At 34.1% G+C, this 13,010-nt stretch overlaps 1 pseudogene across 1 annotated transcript in view; it reads left to right on the top strand.

Moving 5' to 3' along the window:
• The window catches only part of LOC143244118 (uncharacterized), a 271,994-nt pseudogene that overhangs the window by 193,946 nt on the left and 65,038 nt on the right, over positions 1 to 13,010 (top strand). Inside the window, exon 7 of the transcript XR_013024901.1 lies at positions 10,170 to 10,229. The product of XR_013024901.1 is annotated as an uncharacterized LOC143244118 (transcript). The remainder of the gene's footprint in view (positions 1 to 10,169; positions 10,230 to 13,010) is intronic.

Raw genomic sequence — 13,010 nt, forward strand, 5'->3', positions numbered from 1 at the left:
TGATCACTCCGTGACGGGGGTTTGTATTAAGGTTGGAGGTCAACCAAAGAGTACGCTTGAAAAAAAAACGCCCTTATTTGCACTCGCCAGAGGGTTGAAGGGCGAAAAACTCCCTGGAGCACCCTGTATTTGCTTTAATAAATGAGCAAGCTCCGTTATTTGTTAAGCGAAACGTAAATATGGCCTTTAAGTATTTGCCTTAAAGCATTGGGAAGTAATTCCACTGTTTTTACAATGTAGTGTGGTTACAGAAACGTCAATAGTTATTTATACTGGTAAAAAACAAATATTTTCGGTGGAATCACATTTTCTCACATCGATCACGATATATTGAAACATAAAAAATAACCATTCTTAGTTTCATTCAGTTTCTTTACTTGTATAAGTAACGAAATAAAACTAAACAACTCCAAATACTAACCCTAGGGCCCGACATGGTCAATCTCACTATTCGTTGGTAAAAGAGTAGCCCGAGAGTTGGCGGTGAGGGGTGATGACTTGCTGCCTTTCTCCTAGTTTTACACTGCTAAATTAAGAATGATTAACGCAGATAGTCCTCGCGTTGCTTTGCGCGTAATTAAAAAAACTAACAAACAAACGCACTTACCTCTAGCAATGTATTGTAATATATGCTTATTTATATTTCGTTGTCGCATCAATCGTTCTAGTAAAACTACGTCCGACATGAAGTCTGTAATTCTTTCTTCCTTTTTCTGCTAGATGGTGCTGTATGTTTATTTTACTACATGTCAATGTTTCACTAGAACCTGCAAGATGTCGTTTTAATTAATATTACGGAATATCTTGTGTGTAAATTTTTTACATATTCTTTCATGTAAACTGGTCTTACGTCATTATTTGTTTACACAACTATTAAAGTCTTCGATATGAATTAATTACTCAAGAAAGCGCTAAAACAAACAGAACATTCAAGTTAGTTTTTATTGGCATTTTCTCTTCGTCTGAAGTTGAAAGGATTTTACACCACTGTTATATATTTCTACTTATGAACTTCCTAATCTTTAGAAAGTAAAGCTAAGTACTAGCTAAGGCTAGTAAGTAGCAAGAGCTATATCCAGTTTCTAGAGATTCCTATTTTTAGCCCCTGGTTCCGCGGAACTTATGAACAGCTTTCTCCAAACGTGCGACAAAATTCCGAGTCACGTCAGTTACAAAGTGGTATTAAATCCAGCCAGTAGTAATCCTAACACAAACATGTAATTAGTATGATTTGTTAGCCTTTTTAATTGTTTTATTTTAATTAAAAGCTAGTTTACGTCACCCTGGAACTTTGTAAATGACGTGCAGCAAAGTTTCACAGTTGTTTTTTTTATGCTTTCCACTAAAGACAGTAAAAGAAAAACTCTTAAACCAAGGGCCTGGCATGGCCAAGCGCGTAAGGCGTGCGACTCGTAATCTGAGGGTCGCGGGTTCGCGCCCGCGTCGCGCCAAACATGCTCTCCCTCCCAGCCGTGGAGGTGTATAATGTGACGGTCAATCCCACCATTCGTTGGTAAAAGAGTAGCCCAAGAGTTGGCGGTGGGTGGTGATGACTAACTGCCTTCCCTCTAGTCTTACACTGTTAAATTAGGGACGGCTAGCACAGATAGCTCTCGAGTAGCTTTGTGCGAAATTCCAAAACAAACAAACTTAAACCAAGGGGAAAAAAAAGTTTAAAAGATTCAGAATCCGGTTATAAAAAGCGGGTGTTGGTTATAGCTACGTAAAATATAGTTTTTTATACATTAAAGTCAAACGTGATGTTACATACAGAGTAGAACACCTTAGCATACTAAATGTAACCTTTGACCCCGCTTCTTAAGCAGCCACATCAGGGTTTCTGAGACTTATTTGTAACAAGCTGGGTCCCTACAGTGTGTGTCCATTCTACTTATTTCTGCTTATTTTTCGATTATCGAAAAGAAAGAGACAAAACAAGGTACGAATAAAAATTATTCATTGGAATATGTTTGTTTGTTTTGAATTTCGCGCAAAGCTACACGAGGGCAATCTGCGCTAGCCGTCTTTAATTTAGCAGTGTAAGACTAGAAAGAAGGCAACTTGTCATCACCACCCACCGCCAACTCTTAGGCTACTCTTTTACCAACGAATAGTGGGATTGATCATCACTTTATAACGCCCTTACGGCTGAAAGAGCGAGCATGTTTGGTGTGAGGGGAATTCAAACCCTCGACCCTCGTATTACAAGCCGAGTGCCTTAAAAGTGCCGTAAAAGCCAGGATGCGTTATAGTATTGGTAGTGAAATCCTGCTGTTTCGTCAGACAGCTGCAGTCCAAAACTAAGTTGTGAATGTTGTTGACTATCTGTATTAGCTGTAACCAATCAGTCCAAAATTAAGGATAAGCAGTACAAATATCTTTTTTTTTAAGTGGGATCATTTTTCACAGGTTTTTTTTTAATATTTCTTGACTTTCCCTCATAAATCTCATATTTTTAATGGAATCTCTCTCGACAACAAGGCCCGGTATGGCCAGGTGGGTTAAAGCGTTCGACTCGTAATCTGAGGGAGTTGCAGGTTCAAATTCCCGTCGCACCAAACGTGCTCACACTTTCACCCGTGCGGGCGTTATAATGTGACGGTCAATTCCACTACTCATTGATAAAAGATTAGCCCAAGAGTTGGCGGTGGGTAGTGATGACTATCTGCTTTCCCTCTCGTCTTACACTGTTAAATTAGGGACAGCTGGCGCAGATAGCCGTCGTGTAGCTTTGCGCGAAATTCAAAAAAGCAAACGAACTCTCGACAGCAATTCTTTACCTCCCAATTTCATTCGAAAATTTGAACTCTTCACTGAAATCTCACATTCAAGTCTGTTGACTGTTGTTTGATGTAATAAAACTCAGTATAATAGAGACACTAAACTACAAAACGGCTCATCATTCTAACGAAACAATAAAGTACTACGTAAACAACATTCCTAAAATTGTTTGTCTCTTTTCTATCAATCGGAATAGCTTAAATCTGAAAACTACACTAGCGAAACTGGTGGTAATTAAAAGAACCCAACACGACGTGATTATCTTCTGCCGCTTTTTTTTTATTATTATTAAATCACCATTCTCAGAATTTAATGTTACTCGGCACAAATAAGGGCGGTGTTTTCTACACAGACAAGTGGTTTCAAGGGTAATGAAATCGTACACGTGTATTTTCTACGTACACGTGTATTTTCGATTTTTTCTTATACTTTGCGGTAAAATACTTTCATCAACAGATCAACTTGTCCACTTTCTTTAAGTGACAACAGCTTGAACTACTCCTTATCGTTAATGGACTCTTTAAGAGTCATATTTCATTGGAACTTCTATTAAGTTCATTGTGCAAGTCCAATGAATTGAGGCCTGGCATGGCCTAGCGCGTAAGGCGTGCGACTCGTAATCCGAGGGTCGCGGGTTCGCATCCCCGTCGCGCCAAATATGCTCGCCCTTTCAGCCGTGGAGGCGTTATATGTTGCGGTCAATCCCACTATTCGTTGGTAAAAGAGTAGCCCAAGAGTTGGCGGTGGGTGGTGATGACTAGCTGTCTTCCCTCTAGTCTTACACTGCAAAATTAGGGACGGCTAGCACAGATAGCCCTCGAGTAGCATTGTGCGAAATTCCAAAACAATCCAATGAATTGCAATTGAATGTACTAACGTAATTCGTTAATGTTGTAGAATATGAAAGTTTTAATAAATAATTTGAATTTGAGTATGTAACCATGAATAAATCAGCTGGCTGAAATCGTTTTAGTATAAATTATGCATGAATTTATAAGTTATTTCCTCGAACTTTATAAAGGTGGCTATAAATAACATCATCACTATGAGCAGTGATATGTACCTTCACAAATAAGAGAGATCCACTATAATAAGTTGATACCAAGTACAAGTCATATCAGAATTTAATTATGGGTTAAAGCCTGAAGAGACAGATTCCATGTTGTTTTTTCTGAACAAACTCTCGGATACGGGTTATTCTTGAAAAGATTTTTATATTACTTTACAGATTTCTCCCATTTAAGCAAGACCAGTAAAACCATATTTTTAGGCTTCGTATTTGAGAAAGTCCATGAAGTGGACGCTAGAATCTAAGTTTTCGAGTGTCATTGTATTGGACGAGATTTGGGAGTGTCCAAATGAAGGACTCCAGTTTCTAGAGAGTGTGTATCGTATAATTTATATCTTAAAATGTCCGTATAGTAAATACGAACTAAAGAGTTTTTTTAAGGGGAACATGACTTTGGGAGTTTAAATTTGGGGAATTGTTCATGACTATAATGGGAGTTTAAATTTGGTGGACTTCATATTTGTAATTGTTCGTATTGTGAACTATAATCCTGGGAGTTTAAATTTGGTGGACTTCAACTTTTCGAGTTTCAGAGATAGTGAAGTAAATCTTTGTGTGTGGTGGATTTTAGCTTTGGGATTGTCCATATGGTTGACTACAGCTTTGGAAATGTATGGAACTTCAGCTTTGCGAGTGTCCGTATGGTGGACTCTCCATTTTATACCATTCAGACGATTACATGAACGTGATATGTCTGTTTCTATATACCTATTTCACAGCCTAATGACTGTAGCATGCCAAGAGTGGTAAATCTCATAAGCTCTCAAGTGTTTTGATTTTTTTGCAGTAATTTCTTCTTTACCACTAGAAGTTAGTAATTCCTAGGATCAACATGAGAACTTCTACTGTTACCTCCTGGTAGCATGCTCCTCTGGTTTGGATGACGCTAGATTCTATAAAGATACCTCAATGGATTTGGCACAATGCTGGCAATAAAAACAAATCAAAAACACTTATTGTACTTGTTTGTTAAAGCAGGTTTCAAATAAAAGACACACGTTCATCATATTAATGATATAGGCCCGGCATGACCAAGCGTGTTAAGGCGTTCGACTCCTAATCCGATGGTCGCGGGTTCGAGTCCTGGTCGCACCAAACATGCTCGCCCTTTTACCCGTGGGGGGCGTTATAATGTGACGATCAATCCCACTATTTGTTAGTAAAAGAATAGCCCAAGAGTTGGTGGTGGGTGGTGATGACTAGCTACCTTCCTTCTAACCTTACACTGCTAAATTAGAGACGGCTAGCACAGATAGCCCTCGAGTAGCTTTGTGCGAAATTCAAAACAAACAAACAAACTAATGACATATCAAGGTAAGAAATTGTAAGAGTAATAACTTGTATTGTTATTTTACAGTGCCGATTTTAGAGTTTTACAGTTCTCTACCTAACGTATTGTTATTTTACAGTGCCGATTTTAGAGTTTTACAGTTCTCTACCTAACGTATTGTTATTTTACAGTGCCGATTTTAGAGTTTTACAGTTCTCTACCTAACGTATTGTTATTTTACAGTGCCGATTTTAGAGTTTTACAGTTCTCTACCTAACGTATTGTTATTTTACAGTGCCGATTTTAGAGTTTTACAGTTCTCTACCTAACATATTGTTATTTTACAGTGCATACTCTAGTGTTTTACTGTTCGCTATCTACTATGTTGTTATTTTACATTGCATACTTTAAAGTTTTACAATGTTGTTGTGATATTATAAAGACGGTTTTTTTTATTCCTTTTATGATATGCATCTTGCTTTAAGTATAAATTATCTTCATTTGCCGTTTTTAAAAGATATCACTCCTCCGCCAGTGGTACATCGGCATGTCTGCGAACTTTCAACGCTAGCAACCGAGTTAAGATACCATGATGTTTAAGGCACAAATAGCCCTTTGTGTGGCTTGCTCTCAATTAGAAACAAGCAAACAAACTAAAAACCATCTTGCCGTTTTCACTGTCTAAAATGTGTCATTAAAGATATAATAAATAATTATTTTATCATTACTGATTTTAACAATAAATAATTTTAATTATTATATTCTATAAAGAATCTCTCTTTGTGATTTTTAACAGCTTGCAGTTTTGCAATCAATCTCACTATACAGAATATAACAAGCAGTAACTTTCAACTCTTAGGTGTTAACTGATGTATAGTCCCCGTGTCATTAAAATTATGTTAGAAATTCTATTTGATTTATATTTTAGAAACTATTCATTCTTCAAGTGAGATTTCATCATGTTTAGGTTATAACGGATTTATACCTTTTATATAACTTAAACAATGTACAGCTGAGTTTAATGAAGGTTGGTAGTGGACGATTTAACAGTTGCGTGACAGTGTGAGAAAGTTTCAGTAGTATGAATACATACCTCGAAACCTTGCATATATTTTTTTTATTAACGTAACCAGTTTCCTTCTATTCGCTGTGGTCTTGTGGTTAAAGCTCTTTAAGCACAATCTGAACGTCGGGGCTCAAATATCCGCCACTTATCATTTTAGTCCTTTCCAGCTATGGGTAAGTAATAATGTTAGGGTCAATCACACTATTCATTAGTAAAAGTATCACTCCTCCAACCTATCACTGCCAAATCTAGACTCTGTTTCTGTTACCACCATCATACCTTACAGTTAACATAATAGTCAAAGAATTATCGACATTGGTTACTGTTTGTTTTTAAGCCACTCTTGTAATTTTTGTACAACTTTGATTAGGAAATTAATAGAACTTTGTTTGGAACAGAGCTACAGGACTCGTGTCTACTACTGGCATTTTTTACAGGGAGGATCAACCGGCGTTTTAACTCATTGTTTTGTTGCTTTGTTTTCATAATTTGTATGAGTGACAGATCCGGGCATTCGCGATGAGTGGTTTAATAAAAGTTAACAAAATCTGCTTTCGAGAAAGGTTATTGATGTGTTTTGTTTATGACTAAATTCTGCATACCTATCTACAAAATTCTGTTTAGACTGGAATGTACCTTACTCTATTACCATAGGTTCCTTTTCCCCTTTGTCCTAAAACAACTGGTTTCTTTAGTGGGATGGGAGATTTACTTTTGTTTTGTAGTGAGTAGAAATTTTTCAAAAAGCAAGTGATAAGAGTCAAGAGCAAGTGAAGAAGAGTTAGTGAGGAGTTTTATTAACCTCGAGTTGTTAAAGAACAAACAAAAGACATTTCTAACCCTTCTTTTGGATACATCATTGAATGTGTCTCTTGTGTGTTATCTCTGACTTTATATTGTTTCAAAATAGAGATGCTTCTCCATTCACTAAATAAAATCAGTGCTTTATTACTATAAAAATAATTTATGAAATACTAATATCCATAATGATAACATGTGGAACCCAAACTTAGTTAATGTTTACACTCAAATTTCTAGGTTAATCTTTCACGAATGTGTTCACTTAAAACATCCTAACGCATACATTGCTTGTTTGTTTACAATTAAATATAAAGCTACACAAAGGGCTATATATACTCTGCCCATCGCGGGTATTAAAACCCTATCTCTAACTTTATAAATTCACAGAGGTATTGCTGTGCCGCTAGGGGGCAGCATACATGGCACTCCTATTCTATAGTTACTTTGTTGCTGTTTTTCTACTCTGTAGTTCTCTTACTTTACATACAAAATTCCGTTTTATTTAGAAACTCAGGAGACTTCGCCATATGTTAATATGATAATTAGAACCAATAGTTTTCATAGGACTACTGGTTCCTAGAACTAATGGTGTTTAGGACTGTAGAGCAGTCCTCATTTTTAGGTACTTACAACGAATATCTCAATATTTTAATAATTTCATTGAGAGATCCATTTGATGTCTAAGTGGTAGTTAATAGTACTTAGTCAATACAATTTGATAATTACGTTTTCTCTGTAGTAACGGATTTAACTTCAATATAAAATGTAGAGGAAAATGTTTCAGTAGTGAAGTAAATTAAGTAATTTTTATTTCAGATGTTTATATGTTTATGTAAATTAATATTAAAATAATTATTATGAGTTGTTTATATGTTTATGTAAATTAATATTAAAATAATTATTATGAAGTATTTATATGTTTATGTAAATTAATATTAAAATAATTATTATGAAATATTTATATGTTTATGTAAATTAATATTAAAATAATTGTTATGAAGTATTTATATGTTTATTTAAATTAATATTAAAATAATTATTATGAAGTATTTATATGTTTATGTAAATTAATATTAAAATAATTGTTATGAAGTATTTATATGTTTATGTAAATTAATATTAAAATAATTATTATGAAGTGTTTATATGTTTATGTAAATTAATATTAAAATAATTATTATGAAGTGTTTATATGTTTATGTATATTAATATTAAAATAATTATTATGAAGTGTTTATATGTTTATGTAAATTAATATTAAAATAATTATTATGAAGTGTTTATATGTTTATGTAAATTAATATTAAAATAATTATTATGAAGTGTTTATATGTTTATGTAAATTAATATTAAAATAATTATTATGAAGTGTTTATATGTTTATGTAAATTAATATTAAAATAATTGTTATGAAGTGTTTATATGTTTATGTAAATTAATACTAAAGCAATTGTTATGAAGTGTTTATATGTTTATGTAAATTAATATTAAAATAATTGTTATGAAGTGTTTATATATTTATATAAATGAATATTAAAGTGACTGTTATAAATGAACTAAGGAACTATGGAAACAAAGTTTTTAACAGTTATGCATATAAAAATGTTTGTTGTTGTTTTTTCAAATATATACAAATACAGAAAATGAAATTACATAAAATTAATGTTATTCATGTCCACGAGGCTTGTTATTTAGATATCATATTATTTTCTATTTTAGTGGTTAATCGAAAAGAAAGAAATAACATGGGACATAAAAACACCTCACTCAATACATAAACACACACACACATATGTATAAACACTGTGTGAAAAGAAATATTTCAAATGATTGACATAATTTAAAAACTAATCGCAATTATAGAGTTATTGTTTTACCATTCATGAAAAAAAACAATTTCTGTTTGTTTGTTTTTATCCTAACTATACCAGTAACGATTGAGAGTACATAGGGAGCACTGGAGAAATTCAATCAGAACCCCCAGCGGCCACTTACACCGATTGATCTTTATTTGGCCAGAACTAGAACTATAATATCAAATACATTTTAAGAGTTGTTGTTGGCCCTATTTGGCCACGTGGTTAAGGCAATCGACTCATAAACTGAGGGTCGCGACCCAAATATGCTCGCCCTTTCAGCTATGGGGGCGTTATAAATTTACGGTCATTCCCACTATTCGTTGATAAAAGAGTAGCCCAAGAGTGGATGGTGGTGACTAGGTGCCTTCTCTAGAGTCTTAGACTGCTAAATTAGAGACGACTAACGCAGATAGCGCTCGTGTAGCTTTGCGCGAAATTCAAAACAAACAAAACCAAGTTGTTGTTTGGTTTCAAGCACAAAGCTACACAAAGGGCTATCTGTGCTCCGCCCACCACGAGTATTGAAACCCGGTGTTTAGTACATTTTAAAAGAAAGATAACTTATTGGCACATTCCAAATCATTCATAGTTGATCAAACCGTGTTTTTCACGAACAAATGCAAAAGGCTATGCGGAATTAGAAAATAAATAAACTAATCTTTCAAATTACAGTATAATATATCTGGTTCGTGTATAAGTTGGATGACTAGCTGGAGACATTTTAAAATTAATAATGATGTGTTGTTAAAATCGTTTATATCTTGAGCTCTTTCAGTGATAATTACGATTTTGAGTAACGAAACCAGCAATTTAATTCACACCTGTTTGTTTATGATCACCCAGCTTGTGGCCTCTGTATTAGAATATATACGTGATATGACGTTTTAATTGGTTTTTAACTTCAAGTTCTAAACTTGGTAAAATCGTTCAATATGATAATAATATATATAAGCTTTAACTACATTCATTTCCCATTTTAAAGTCGTGTAACTAGGCATTTTTTAAAAATTGTTTTTATTAATTATTCCATTTATTTTACAGACAAACTTGATCATCAGAATTATTGTATAGCAGCTGCTTTATTTTAGTGTATATATACAGTGAAGGTTATCCGGATTCTTTTAGTGTATATATACAGTGAAGGTTATCCGGATTCTTTCAGTGTATAAATACAGTGAAGGTTATCCGGGTTCTTTTAGTGATAAACAGTGAAGGTTATCCGGTTTCATTTAGTATATATATATATATACAGTGAAGGTTATCGGGTTCTTTGTTGAACAGACTTTCACTGAAGTTTACACTGTTTCCTTCTTGTTATTTCAGGGGTCGGGAAATGGTGATTTCTTCAGGCGTGGAGACATATATATTGAGGATTTTGAGGAAGTAAGTAATATTTACTATTTGTATGTATATTTTGAGGACTTGTTGTATTTTGTTTACCATTTGTTCACATCACACCGAAACTTGTGGTTTGTTTTTGTGATTCAGCGAGATTAGTTCAGAGAAATTAAAGAGTAATAATTTAACGTTTTTCATTACTAGATTTTTAACTAGACCTATTTACTTTGGCACTACTTTTTCAAGGTTGGAACTACTTTATAAATACATTTTCATTATTTGAAAATTTGTCTATAAAAGGTTTTTCTATAATCATACCATACACACACATAAAAACACGTAAAGAGTTTTGCCAAAACCAAAGCGTTTATAGTAATGTTAAAATATCATAGAAAATGTTTCGAGTTACGACTTTATTTAAATTAAAGAAACACGAAATTTATAATTTCTTTGGAAATACTAAAACAACATCTATTTGTTATTTTGATGTTACGTAATAGATGACCAATAATTATCGTCAGTTAACAGTACATTAATCAATTTACGTCATTATTTGACTTGGTAGAGATCGGGAAATACCAAGCACTGATTTGTACTAATATAATAGCTGAGTCATTCTATGTAAATTACAATAATTCTGATCTTAAACACTCAATCTAGCTGATGAACCAACTATCAACAGTTAGGATACAGTTGTAAATAACATTAATTCTGAACTTAAACACTCAATCTAGCTGATGAACCAACTATCAACAGTTAGGATACAGTTGTAAATAACATTAATTCTTATCTTAAACACTCAATCTAGTGATGAACCAACAATGAACTATTAGGATATAGATGTAAGTAGCATTAATCCTTATCTTAAACACTCAATCTAGTGATGAACCAACAATGAACTATTAGGATATAGATGTAAGTAACGTTAATTCTGATTTTGAACACTTAATCCAGCTGATGAACCAACTATTAACTGTTATGATATAGATATAAGTAACATTAATTCTGTTCTTAAACGCTTAATCTAGGTGATGAACCAATTATCAACATTTAGGGTACAAAAATTCTGATGTCCAAGATATTTGTAATAAGTGCTGTAAACAACAGAGATCTTGCTATAATGCAACAGTAATGGAGATGTCAGATTTAATAGTGTTGCTTGAGGCATTGAGATCTCCACCAAAGAGTAGTAAGTTAGGCTCTGGGACTTTTGTGCTGGATGTGGCCGATCTGGTGGTGTTCCAGGTACTGACAAATTGGCAAAATCCACACACAAAAAAAAACAGTCACCTTCTATTGAGATTTCTTATCCCATGTTATTTGCCCCATTTTTCTTGGAAAGCATGAACTGTTGGCAAGTGCTTCGTATCATATTATTCAGTAATAACACTTGTAATACATATTTATTGCGGGTTTCTGATGAGATTAAACACTTTGTGCACTTCACGCTACGACCGACAAGATATTTTTCCTCAGTATCAGAACTCATCAGATCGGCTGGGAATAGAACAAATAAAGTCTTTTCGTATTCTGATTTCTCACTAATGTGAGATAACTTCCTGACATACCTTAATATGTTCTTTGGACTTTGTTTGTACTGCTTGAGAAGACGAGACAACTCATCCTTGTACTCTGCCCTTCTGTTCGTTGTTTCATTTAAGTCAAAGCTACTGTTTTTGTAAGACAAGAGATGGTTGGATGTTATTCGAAGGGCAACATTTTGTAGTTTATGTAACTGAAAAAATAAATTTAGGAAGATATAGTTACGACAGAAAGTGTTCGTACCCCTGCGTCCCGAGTGGTGTTTTGCTCATAACTTAAAAAGTATCGCGATTAGGCTAATAGAAGTACAATATATTATAAATATTATACTAACACACATCTACATATATTTTTATTTAAATTAAACGACAAATAAACTGTTTATAAACAAATAACCAAAAATTAGAGGAGCAGAAAGTGTGAAAAAATTGATATTCCCGTAAACATTTTGTTTAGTTTGGCGAATAAAATACATTATACCATTCTAGAACTAGACACTGGGTTCACAATAATCGGAATTTAGCCAGCAAAAAAATGTACTTTCGGCAATTTAGCGTTGTGTCCGTCATTATCTGCTTGGTCATCATGGCGAACAGGAAACAACTGTCCAGTGATTTAAAAATACGAATTATTGTAAAATACAAGTCTCGTGTGTCTCTTTCCGATATTGCTACACAACTTACTGTGCCGAAATCTACTGTTCAAAGCATAATTGCCAAGTTTAAGTTTAAAGGATCAACTGCTAACCTCCCTCGTTCCGGACGCCCCACCAAAATTCCAAAGAGAACCAAGAAGAAGGTTCTCAGAGAAGTTAGTAGGAAACCTAGTTTAACACGTAATGACATACAGAAACTGGTAAGGGAAACTGGGGTTGAAGTAAGCACCTCTACAGTTACGAACATGTTACGCTCTTCTGGGTCCAAAGCATGCCGTCCTCGTATAACTCCACATTTAAAGCCTGTTTATTTAGAAGCACGATTGAGGTATGCAAGAAAGCTTGTATAAAAACCCTTTACCTATTGGAAGAGTATTCTTTGGTCAGACGAGACTAAAATCGAGCTTTTCCGCCACAATGACGTTCGCTATATTTTCCGTAAGAAGGGAGAACGAAATCTTCCAAAGAACACCTTCCCTACAGTTAAACACGGAGGTGGCTCGATCATGCTATGGGGTTCCTTCAGCTCTTCTGGTGTAGGCAGCCTTCACATTTAACGGAATTATGAAAAAAGAAGAGTACGTTGATATATTAGGCACTTATATCAAGAATGATGCTTGGAACTTGCG

This window comes from Tachypleus tridentatus, chromosome 1 (assembly GCF_004210375.1).
Source record: "Tachypleus tridentatus isolate NWPU-2018 chromosome 1, ASM421037v1, whole genome shotgun sequence".
Classification (NCBI taxonomy): Eukaryota; Metazoa; Arthropoda; class Merostomata; order Xiphosura; family Limulidae; genus Tachypleus; species Tachypleus tridentatus.